We start from the raw sequence: 12,746 nt of genomic DNA, 5'->3' as shown, positions 1-12,746 counted from the left end.
AGTGGACGGATGCTGGGAGGCTCCTTCCTGGTGATCGCGCCTCCCAGTAACGAAGAGACCAGTCGAACAACACAAACAACACACTGCTCACACATAACCCACACTGACTGGCTTTGCTATGTTAACAGAGTACTTAACGCGGATTTGTGGAAAACCACGGGAACCGCATAACAATAAAACTATGTCCACTTTTATCATTAGCATTAGTAGTGGCATATGATGAAAGCAAGCTTAACAGTAAATATAAAAAAATATCAGCCAAGAAAAATAAAATTAAAGAAACTGCCCATTTCACCTATCCATGCACTTCATATGTTTATCGATTTCAACATTGAATCTATTTAAACTTTGAACCTTGAATCTATTGAAATTCTCAAGGATACTCAGCATGGTTTTGTAAAGGGAAAATCATGTTTAACAAATCTGGTTCGCTATTTCGAAAGGGTCACTCACGAGCTGTTTTTAGGGAGTAATTTCGACATTGTTTATTTGGATTTCAGCAAAGCTTTTGACTCAGTCCCACATGAGCGGTTGCTTTATAAGCTGGAACAGGTTGGAATCACTGGGAAAATCCTTAGATGGATAGAAGGATGGCTTCAGGGCAGGAAGCAGAGGGTTGTGATAAATGGCTATTCCTCAGATTGGGTTGATGTAAGAAGTGGGGTTCCCCATGGATCAGTATTGGGACCACTGTTGTTTTTAATTTTCATACAATTTTCATACAATTTCCGACATTGATGAGGGGATATAGGGCGTGATGTCTAAATTTGCAGATGATGTTGAAATTGGTAGAGTAGTTAATGATCACTGTCAAGCTGAGCTTCTTCAGAGAGACGTAGAGAGACTTCAGGAATGATCAGAAAAATGGCAGCTGTGCTTTAATCCAACAAAGTGTAAGGTATTACACCTGGGAAACAGTAATCCCAAAAAACCTTATTCACTTGGCGGAGTTCAACAAAACCCAGTACTGGAGGAAAGGGACTTGGGTGTTACGATACGGTCAGACATGAAATTCTCTGAGCATTGTAAACAGGTTGCAAGGAACCCCCATGGTGTTCTATCGATGATCTATCGAACTTTTGCAAGTAGAGATAGAGACGTGATAATTCCATTATATAAGGCTTATGTTAGACCACACTTGGAATACTGTGTTCAAGTATGGAGACCGCACCTAAAGAAAGACATCGAGCTTCTTGAAAGGGTGCAAAGACGGGTAACTCGCCTGGTGAGATCGGCAAAATGGCGTCCTTATGAAGAAAGACTTCGAACATGTGGGTTGCAGAGTTTGGAAACTAGACACCTTAGAGGAGATTTGATTGATGTGTTTAAGGCTCTGAGAGGCATCAGTAAAATGAATGAGGACGAAATTTTCAAGATTATAAATGATGCTAGAAGTAGGGGACATAAATTCAAGTTACGGGGGGAAATGTTTAGATTGGACTGCAGGAAGTTTTATTTTAGCCAGCGAGTTATAAATTACTGGAATAAGTTGCCTTCATGGGTGGTATAGGCCGACAGTTTGGGGAAACTCAAGGGTCATCTGGATAGTACTTTCGGGTAAGGGAAGCGCATAGGATGATAGGTTTAATTTCCTTTTTTTTTATATTAATTATTATTATTTAGTTTTTTTTTTATTTTATTTTTTTTTTTATCATTGTTTTGTTCGGATTTTTTTTTTTTGGCTGGTGCAGCATAAGCCATAGGCTTTCTTGCACCATACGGCCGTTACTAATACTAATACTAAACTATCTATTCTGCAACTGTCTTTCCTGAATTTGAATTTATGCTCTCCCTCAAGTGCGTAATCCGAGGAAAAGGAAGAATCCCATCGCATTGAGCTTGCCCAAACCATTCAAAGCCTTCTACACCTCGATCAGATCACCTAGCAGGTGCCTAGTCTCCAGACGCTGCAACTTGCAGAACTTAAACCTTTCTTGATAAGATCACCCCTTTTTTCCCCCCCACCAATCTCGTTGCCCTTCTCTGTACTGGTTCCAGCAGCTCTACATCCTTCCTAAAATGAAGCCTTCAGATTATATGCAGTACTCAAAGTATGTCCTGACCAATGCTTTATACAAAGGGATACTCATCTCCTTATCCCTCTTAGCAAAGTTCCTGTATATCATTGACAACACCCCATGAACCGCTCTGGCAGCCTGTTTGCAGTACTTAGAAAACTTCATATCTGACTGCACAATTATCCTCAGGGCTTTTCATTTTCTGCTACACTGAGTATAGTACTGCAGAGTTGGTACATTACCGTGGGTTATGCTACCCATATATAATACTTTGCATTTGTCAATATTAAACTTGAGTTGCCACCTCTCAGCCCATTCGCCCAACTTTTTTAGATCCTGTTGCAGCAATATACTGTCATCTTTGTATCATCTGCAAACTTGGACATCAAGCCTGACATACCTTTATCAATATCATTGATAAATTTAGAAAACAACAATGGTCCCAACACCGAACTCTGGGGAACTCCATTAATAACATTAGTGCACGAAGAGCAGACAGTATTCATTGGTTACCACTCGCTCTCTTCTCGCACTCAACCACCCATTTATCCATAGCCGCAACTTGCCATTAATGCCATACTGTCCACTTTGCACAGTAGTCTTTCATATGCAATAGTATGAAAAGCTTTCCCGAAATCCAAGCACATGATATCAAAATGATTTTTTGCATCCAGTTCCTTTGTTGCTACATCGTAGTATACAATCGAATTGGTGAGGCAAGATTTCTTCTTAACAAACCCGTGAGGGTCGTCTCGAACTTACCCAAATTTCGCGTTCCGGATAATACTAAAGTAATTCAGTTTGGTTGAGATCTAATCTTTTTGCTGGTCACTGAAATCTTTGACCAGTGTTTGGGATTCCCGAGAATCGGGAACACCTTTTAAAAATCCGGGAAATTCCAGATTTTCCAGTTGCCAGTCAATTGTCTAAACTATATCTACAGGCTTGTCTAGATGATCCTGTAGTGCTTCTTTAGCCAGTGACTCCATTGTTTTTCGCGGAACAGAAGTGCGGATGGACGTATATGAGGATGGATTGATGAGGACATAGGCTTATGCATACATATGTGAATGAATCTAAAAATCTGATCATGAAATACGTATACTCCTTGATTTGTTCAATGCTCCAATATGCAATTAAATTCTGGTCAGCAGTACGGCAGAGTTTTCTCAATAAAACATGGGAATTACAGTTCTGGAGCCTAAGTCAACCATCTAATGGACCTATTGTCCGTATACAATATTCAAAACAACTCGGTGCTCCACCACCCTTCAATACACACTTTTGAGGCATAAATGTAATATATAAACTATAGCTAAACTCCTTGAGGAACCGCTGCTTACGTTAGTCCAATCTGAAGAGGAACCATTAATCATAATCTACTTCCTCCTGCTCTGCAGCTAGCCTGCGATCCAACTATGGATCTAACATGTGATCCCAGAATGTTTCGGCATCACCTCTGGTGCGAGAATGAAATAAAGTAAGACAAAGTAAATCTTATAGTGGGACTCAATCTTGACAATTGATTGACAACTGGAAAATCTGGAATTTCCGGGATTTTTAAAAAGTGTTCCCGGTTCTGGGGAATCCCAAACACTGGTCAGAGATTTCAGTGATCAGCAAAAAGCTTAGTCCTCAACCAAACTGAATTACTTTAGAATTATCCTGAATGCGAAATTTGGGCCAGTTCAAGACGGCCCTCATCGCTATAGAGGAGGTCACAAATGTTTTGAAGGAAGAGTGGAGTACAATTCCGCATGCTTTCTGTCAAAAATTCTTGCCCCTCACAATGAAGCAGTCATTTCTACCAAATAGAGACGAGTACACAATAACTTTCTTTGAGAAGAAACACGTTTTGTTAATAATTCCAAGTGTCCCATGACGTTTGGTAAGCTAGTATCCCTTTAAGAATTAAGAACTTATTCTATTATTCAGTGCGCATGAACTTAGGTTGAGAAATTTACCAACCGCATTAGCAAACCGAATATATACAAACGTCCTTTTTAAATGTTCCATCTGTGTCAAGTGTGGAAAGATCGGATCGTATTAAGAATAAGTTAAGATTAAGAACAGTTAAATTAAATAAACAGATATATCGAGGTATTTTTTTGTACGTAGTAGACGACCTACTGTCAGGTAACTGTCTTTGGTTAAGGAAGCACGTGCGGAGTTGATATTATTATCTGGTTGCAAGAGTTGGTCATATCGAATGTCAGCAGATCACTTGAACGTAATTCACCCCGAAAGAGATAACTTATCACACAGTGCTGTTGTCATGCTGGTGGTAGTGGAATGGATTCAAAGCTCCCGGAAATAATATTAAAAATTGATGCGCTTAATTTCCTAAAGAAACTAATGAAAGTTCTTCAACCTTTTATCGCAGAAGTGTTAAACGTTGCAGAAATAAGGATAAAATACATCTTTGGAAGTTCAAAATTCAAAATATCTGGTCAAAAATTCCTTAAGAAAAGAAATTTCCACCCTCACCAATTATCACAAAGTATTCTCATCTGGGTAATCTTACTTGTAAATGAACCAAAATTAGATTTGACTGAAAGACACAAAGATTTCGTTCAAACATTTATATTAAAATGGAAACAAATTTTTGAAAGGAATTATGCGTGTCTCTGCCGTACCACTTTGCTGCGCAGCTTTAGTTTACTGTTTCAGCTGGTTTTCATCAACCTTTATTGGAATTCAATTCATCGCCTTTGCACCACAATATTTCAACGAATAACTTGCTCTGTCTCTTAATGAATAGCGAAACAGTTATCTGAAGTTGCAAAGTTGTAAAACTATTTTCAATCGTCTGTTTCAAATGGTGTAAATTTTTTTTTTATTTTTCCCCTCCACAATTTCTCGAAACTTATTGTGTTTGAAATTTTGCTCTGGCTTCTCTGACAGATACATTTATGTCTTATAAACAATTGTAAACTTTTTTTATAACTTCCTAGGCGTTAAATTGTTTTCTTTTATTTTCTCTTTGAAGTTTACAAAGTAATACCGTTTTGCTGTTTTCGATACCTTAAATCACAAAAATAAAAATGAAATTCAGAGATGATGCTGATGTTGTATGTAAATGCTCTAGTGGTTCACGGAGCACCTTTAAGAAAATTCAGACTTTAGCGAAAACCATATCCTGTTCAGTAACAAAGCTAACATTTATATAACCATTAGCAAACAAAAGTGGGTTCCGTTCACAAGAAAATTCACGTTGATTTTCGCATATAAAAGAAGATGGAGTGATTTTTATGAATGACTTAAGAGTAGTCCTCGTATTTTTATATTTTAGGAACTTTTCAACTTTCTCCAAGAAGAAAGAGTTTAAAATTACTTGAAGCTATTATGACTTCAATTAATGTTATAACTTCACAGCATTTGCAAAAGTTTCCAAGACTGATTCCAAGAAAAAGAAGTATCATTTCCTATAGAATAATTAAAACTACTCGTACGTTATCAGATAGGTCCACTGCTAGTATGTATCGTGGTTATACCCACTTTTTTACTAAAAAGTTACTTCAGTGATAAATGCAAGTATAAAGAAGTCTTCCTTTAAACCTTTAAGCAATGCTTTAATCCTAGAAGGAGTATTTCTTTAATCCTTAAGGATTTTTAATCTTCCAAGGAAGTCTCCCTTTAATCCTTCCTTACAGGATTCAATACTCGAAGGAATGAATATCTCATTTTTCTATTTTCTTTAATTGTGGCCCAAAAGAAGAAAGTTTATTGGAACTATCAATACTATCTTTTTGTAACAGAAGGTGGCTGAAGAGGAGGGTTAATATTCAAAGGCTGGCTAAAACACAGGAAACTGAGAATACTTATAAATAGCCATATCACAGTTGTGGACCAGTGTGGCAAGTGGCGTTCCTCGGGGACCAGTATAGGGGCTACTTTCTGTTCATTATCTTCTTTTATGACATTCATAAGGGAATGCAAAGGAAGTTCTTTTGCTCATGAAAAGTGAGAGGGTAGTTAGCGATCAGAAACTGGCCATTTTTCTTAAAATTGACTTAAATTTCCGCAAAATGAACTCAAAAATGGAAAATGAAGAGTTAAGCTACTAAATGGTTTTGCAGCTAGGGAACAGAAAACTACTAGTTAAACCATGGAGTGGAGTTAAAATTGGTCCAGGTCAAAAAGTACTTAGGCGGTTACGATTCCCGAAGATATGAAATTTTACATACAGTATAAACAGTCAGGTAGGAAGGGGCATGGCGCCTCCGTAGCCAGGTGGGCAGGAGCAGCAGTGCGTAGCACACGCTTCTTGATTAGACCGGGGTTCGAGCCTGTGACCACCAAATACGGAGGATGCGGAAAGGTCAGAGAGTGACCACCAAATACGGAGGATGCGGAAAGGTCAGAGAATGACCACCGAATATCCCCGGAGCAATAAGGCCTTAGTTACTAATCCTCCTAAAAACCAAATAACAAACAAACAAACAGGAAGGCGCATAGAGTCCCGCCTATGACACACAGGACCTTCACAAGTAGGGAAAAGGACCTCATTGTTCCTTTGCATAAGACGATATTTTTAACATTGTGTTAAGGTTTTGAGACCACACTTGAAGGAAGACATTGAATTTACAGAAAGGGTTCAAAGAAGAGCAACTACCAGATTGTATGCCCATATAAAGGTTGGCAATAAAACATCTTATGGCGAGGGGCTGATAGTGGTATACGAGTATAAGGCGCTGAAGGGAATCGTTAAAATGACGCTGAAGGGAATCGTTAAAATGAAGGAGTGTGTTGTATACTTTCGTTTGCAGGAGAAACACGAACTAGTCACAAATACAAAATTTTGGGGAGAAACAGAAGGCTGGATTTCTTGAAGTTTAGTTTTGAGCAGCATGTTGTAGATTTGAAATGAATGCCCGCCATAATGGTCAACGCGGATAGTTTGGTAAATCCGAAGCAGAATTTAATAACCACTCTTTGATGGCAGACAAGATATGAATGATAGAGCACTTTTAATTTTGGCACATTTAGGGAAAGTCCGCTTCCTTAAATCATTTAGCCATTATAGTACTGATATTAATATTAATTTATTGTATTTTCGAATATTACAAAATTGGCTTTAGTTGGATTGCCTTCATTTTGGACGAAATCAACTAAGAAGATGTGGCATTAGTATACCGTTTCTATAGATTTCTCTATCTCAGTGCTTATAATCACTGCGTAGAACAGCCTGAATTCGAATCCTGTCGTTGACGGGAGTAATTTTTATAAGCTTTTCTTTTTTTTAGACGTGGGCTGAGTTAATCGGCCTTAGGCAAAGGTTGCACGGGATTTTTCCCCAGAAATATTCTTCTTCATTCGATTCTTTACCAACGAGCAGCATACCGACTGAGAGTACACGTAGTTATAGACACAATATAATCTTATTTGTAATTTGCAACCAGACCATGTATTCTATGGACGCTTTATCTGTTTTGAAGGATTAAAAACCATATTAATGGTTTTTAATCCTTCAAAATAAAAAAAGAAAGGTTTAACAATGAGTAAGTGTTATTAATTCATTTTTCGTATCCAGAATTGAATTCCAATTCAATTTAATTTAATTTAATTCCCCTTTGAAGGATTAAAAACCATATTAATGGTTTTTAATCCTTCAAAACAACCTTTTGTAACATTTTTTCCTTGTTAAATTCGGCCTTTGTCTTACTAAATTTGGCCACAATCAATATAAGAAAAGCCGATGAAATTTCTTTCCTGTCGAAATAGGATTTTATCCCATTTCCAAAAGGTGTGGAAAAATTGTCATCGTCGAGATTCTGATGTCATTATAATTGTTGATTATTATTCACAATGATAACGCTCCTAAGTCGTCATAATAACAGGAGTTAAAAATTATTCCAATTAATAGAAATTGTCCTAATCAACCTGTTTAAAATGGGAGTAGAGTCAGCGAAATACTCATTATTATTGCACTACTGAAAAAATATCAGTGATCCTCTATCGCCCGTTTTTGAGGTACGTGTAGTGCAGTGTGAAACCAACAATACTTTTAGAGTATAATGGAGTAGCCTTATCATAAGTTTGCACAACAGAATGATGTTTCTAAAACCAATATCTCGTGCGTACTTGGAATGTTACGTACATCGTTATCATCACTAAACGACAATGAATCATATGAAAAAACAACGTCTGTCTCTCTTATCTCATTGGGACCTTTCCTGCTTAAATACTGCTGCAACCCGAAATCGTATACCACAAGTACTACGTCCGTTCTGGTTTACGGTTTGAGATCAACCACCGTGCATAGTGTTCAGTGTTTTTATCGGTTAACGGACTATAGTGCCAGGGCATATACGAATATCTCCGCCCCCTCAAGAAAGGTTTAACAATGAGTAAGTGTTATTAATTCATTTTTCGTATCCAGAATTGAATTCCACTTCAATTTAATTTAATTTAATTCACCTTTTTAAAAGTGAAATTTAATAGGGGTCACCCCAGCCACCCCAACATTTGTAAATGACAGTTAATCCTACAAGGATATGTCGAATTTTTGAGTTTCTTCTGATTACTTTAAATTTACGAAACTTTTTGCTTTGTTAGAGATAACTGTCTTACAATTATCTTTTCAAGAGTACACTATAATAAATTTGTGCTGCTTTCCGTCTCCCCTACAGGCTAAATTGGTTTAAATATTGCCTTATATTTAATGGTATTTCTAATTAGTGCGTTTTTAACAACAAAGTAAGGGTAAAAACTTGAATTATCCTAATAAAACCGAAGAATGTGAGTTTTTAATAATCAGTTTCTACTTGAAGATTGTGAAATAAAATCATAACTGCATGATTTTAATAGATATTGTATTTTTTTAACAGTCTACATGTTAATCTTCATTATTGGCGAAAATAAATAAATATATGCGGAATGGATTAAATATACATCACCTCAGTTCTCTAATATTTTTTTCATAAAGTAGGTTTATCTATAAATAACGACCATGAAGTACAGAAAATAATAATAATAATAATAAATAATTACTCTGAAAGACTGCACTTCAAAAAATCATAGTTCATAACTACTCATCTGAACAAAATATGGACACATTTAAACATCGGATAATTATAAGGGATTAATATTTATGTGTAAAGTTTTAAAAAATACCATTTTATATAACGAACTGCTTTCATATATTTTTTTAAAAAGCCCCTCACTAAATTTTAAGATCCTGTAATGTTGGTGTTTCATATGGGTTTTCGAAACGAGTGTGGGCACAATGGTCCTGTCCTCTATCGACAGGAACGTTGCTTTTAGATTCATTGTACACTAATTAATAATTCGGATTCCTCTTTGAATAAAACGATTTGTTAAAATCAGTTAAATCACTGTTTAATGTAAATAGTTTTAGAAATTATTGTTTTATTACTATTTTAAATTTATCTATATTACTATGACATTATATTACATTACTATGTTATCTTGATAATGCATTTAGTTATTTAAAATACTGTATAAGACTTGTATCGATAATACAAGAATTGTATAGCATTTTACTTTGTTTTGCATGAAATAAAAAAAAAAATAATAATCCACGTATTTAATATAAAATAAATGTATATTGTTTAGATTAAATTATACCACATATAATGCATTTAGCTATAATATAATTAATTAAATAATTAAAACTATATTATGATATTGAAATATAATTTATAATTTAAAACATAATTTAAAAAAAATCCTTTGGCAGGCGTTAAAAACGTTTTAATTTTCATATATATTAATAAAATTCGTGGATAATAATATAACAATATTTTTATTTTATTAATAATAATTACATATCGGTTAGTGAAAGTATTGGTCTGTGATCACTAAAGTAGAATATATAAATTTTACATTGAAGAGTTCACGAATAAATACACCCTCTACAGTTGTTCCATTACGTGTAGTATTTATCGAAAGATCTGACGACATGTCCAAGTTGAAGAATGTTTTCATAAATGTGCATAACTCTTTTCCAGCCTCAGAGTTTAATTGTAAAGAAAAAAATTGCATTCAGTTAAAACCTTAATATTTCTGTTTCTAAATTCCATAGCTTTCCAACGACATGCTATAAGTCCACATTATCCCGTTTATTACGTGAGAAAATTTGCTTGATCACATGTTCATATTTTCCACTATCCTGGTAAAACTACTACAGTTTTCAGAGGTTTGAAAGTTTATCCTCTAATATAGAGCTAAAATGAAGCTCTGTGCAAAATTTCAGTAAAATTGGCCCAGTAGAAGATAAATTATTGTTGCCATCATACAATGATAGCAACAATAAAAGTTACAATAATTCGCTTCTGGCGGAAACTGAAAATAACTTCACTTCCGTAACGATTTTCGCATGACGGTTTTTCGTTACAAAATTTTTGGAATAACGCCAGTAAAAAATGTTAACGTCAATATTTTAGTTCTATTCATTTCACTGGGAAATCCGACTTAGTTTTCCGTGGGAGGTTGTAAATTATCAGTGGTTAACAAAGAGATTCTGGTTTAGAAAATAATCATAATTAATCTAGTGAATAAAATGAATTCCTGTTTTTGTTTAAGCAATGTAATGAACTTTGAACAGATATAGTTGAAAGTATTATTTACAATTGCTATATTCAATAAAATTTTGTTGATTTTATCCGTTATTTATATTTCTTCTGTTTCTCCTAATAGAGTCATCAAGCAGAGCATCCTGTTCTCCTTGGATCACTGCATTCTTCGTTTGCCTTTCGGTAATCCTCACACTCGGAATAGGATTAACCATACTTTACACTACCAGCTATGAAGACACAATTTCATCAACTGACTCCATACTTTTGCCACAGATGTCATCTCTGTGGTGTTCATCGCAAAAAATAATTTCTCCTCGTCCTACAACTGTGCATCAAATAAGTGACGTTCCCGCAGTATCTCCGGATGTTAAACAAACAGATACCGTGAACTTCGACCTTAATTTAAAACCTGGAGAAACACAAAAATTACAGTATAACTTGTTGAAAGGATCTGCAGTTAACATCTCTGCTTGTTCCCAAGATCCTGGAGTGTTTCTCTACATCGCTAAAGGCAGACAAAATGTCACGGATTGTATCGAACAAAAGCTTAAAAAGTGGGACAAATCAAGTGGAAATGACCTCGGCCTTACTGAATTGAAAAACGATTACAAACTAACAGGAATCACAATTCACGATGCAGCCGAAGAAGGAATATTGCAAATGAAAGAGGCCATAAAGAAAGCAATCAACCAAAGGACTGATCTGAAAAACAGAATAAAAACAGCGATAGAAAACGAAAGAGCGAATGTCAAGAGTGTCATTAGCAATGCCATAGAACAACGGGATCAACTTCGAAACAGAATCAGAGAAGCCGTAGACGAAGGTCGGTCAAATCTGAGAGATGCAGTGCGTAATGCCATTGATGAACACGAGGAGCTCAGGGATGTCGTGAGGGAGGCATTGAGAGATGGAATGTCAGATGTAAACGATTTTGTAGCGAACACCTTAAGCGAGCATGCTGAACTGTGGAACGAAATAAAAGAGACGCTCCATGAAAACGGAAACAGATTACAAGAACGCATCTCGGAAGAATTTCAGAAGAAAGCCGAACTTCGGGAAAGAATAAAAGAAGCGGTGTTGGAGCAGAGGTCACGTATCAGAGAAATTATAGAAGAAGCGGTGGAAGAGAATTCGGAACTCCGAGAACCTATTCGGGAAGCAATTAAAGAAGGATGGGCAACAGTGTGGGATCACGTGCACGACGTTGTAAACCAAGAGCAAGACCTCCGTTACGAGATAAGGGAAGTACTGAAAGACAGAAAAAAAGACTTGAAGCATTTAGTTAAAGATGAAATTAGCAAGAATATAGAACTTCGGAAGAAGATAAAGGAAAACATTGCAGGTGGTAGAAAACAAATACGGGATGCTGTTCTTGATGTTGTGAACTATGACACAGAGTTTCACGACCTCATAAAACAACAAAGGATCTCTCTACGTCCTTGGGTATGGAATAAAATTGAAAATGCAATTACACGGCAAAAAGGGTTGAGAGAAGTGATAAAGGAAAATAGAAAAGAACAACGCTCAGATCTCGTAGATTTCATACGGAATGAAATTAACAATGATCTCCGACTTAGAAGGAAAATAAAAGATGCCGTTCTGGAAAGACGTCTGCAGATCCGTGAAGGATTAAAGGATGCCCTGAGGGACGTTGCTGAACTGCGAGACCTTGCAAGAGTCAAAGTGCATGAAAAATGGGTGGACCTGCGTGATGAAATTGAAGAATTCTTAGTTGAAAACAAAGACCTTGAGAACAAAATAGAAGAATCCGTAGCATCCGAGTACTCCACTATTCGACAAGTAGTGAAAGAAGAAATCAAGGAAAATATCGAACTTCGGAATAAAATAAGGGAATCGGTTTCTGAGAGATTTCGCCTGCGTGAAGCGCTTGTCAACGCCATCAACCACACTATTGAACTTCGAGAGCTGATACGGCAAAATGTGGACAGTGAGTGTAATGATGTGTGGGAGATGGTGGAATATGCTGTAATGCGCCATAAGGAACTACAAGTAGAAATTAAGAAAATCCTTAAAGAAGGAGGAGAAAATCTCACCGATTTTTTGAATGATGCCATTACGAAAAATGCAGAACTTAGGAAAGAGATCAGAGACGTTGTAATCAACAGATCAAAACTAAGCAGAGCAATCAGAGATGCAGTAAACCAAAATGAAGAACTTAGAGAGCTCA

The sequence above is a fragment of the Mastigoproctus giganteus genome, chromosome 2 (assembly GCF_048544385.1).
Source record: "Mastigoproctus giganteus isolate SK-2022 chromosome 2, ASM4854438v1, whole genome shotgun sequence".
In the NCBI taxonomy this organism is placed as follows: Eukaryota; Metazoa; Arthropoda; class Arachnida; order Uropygi; family Thelyphonidae; genus Mastigoproctus; species Mastigoproctus giganteus.
Note: the sequence above shows the minus strand (reverse complement) of the source record.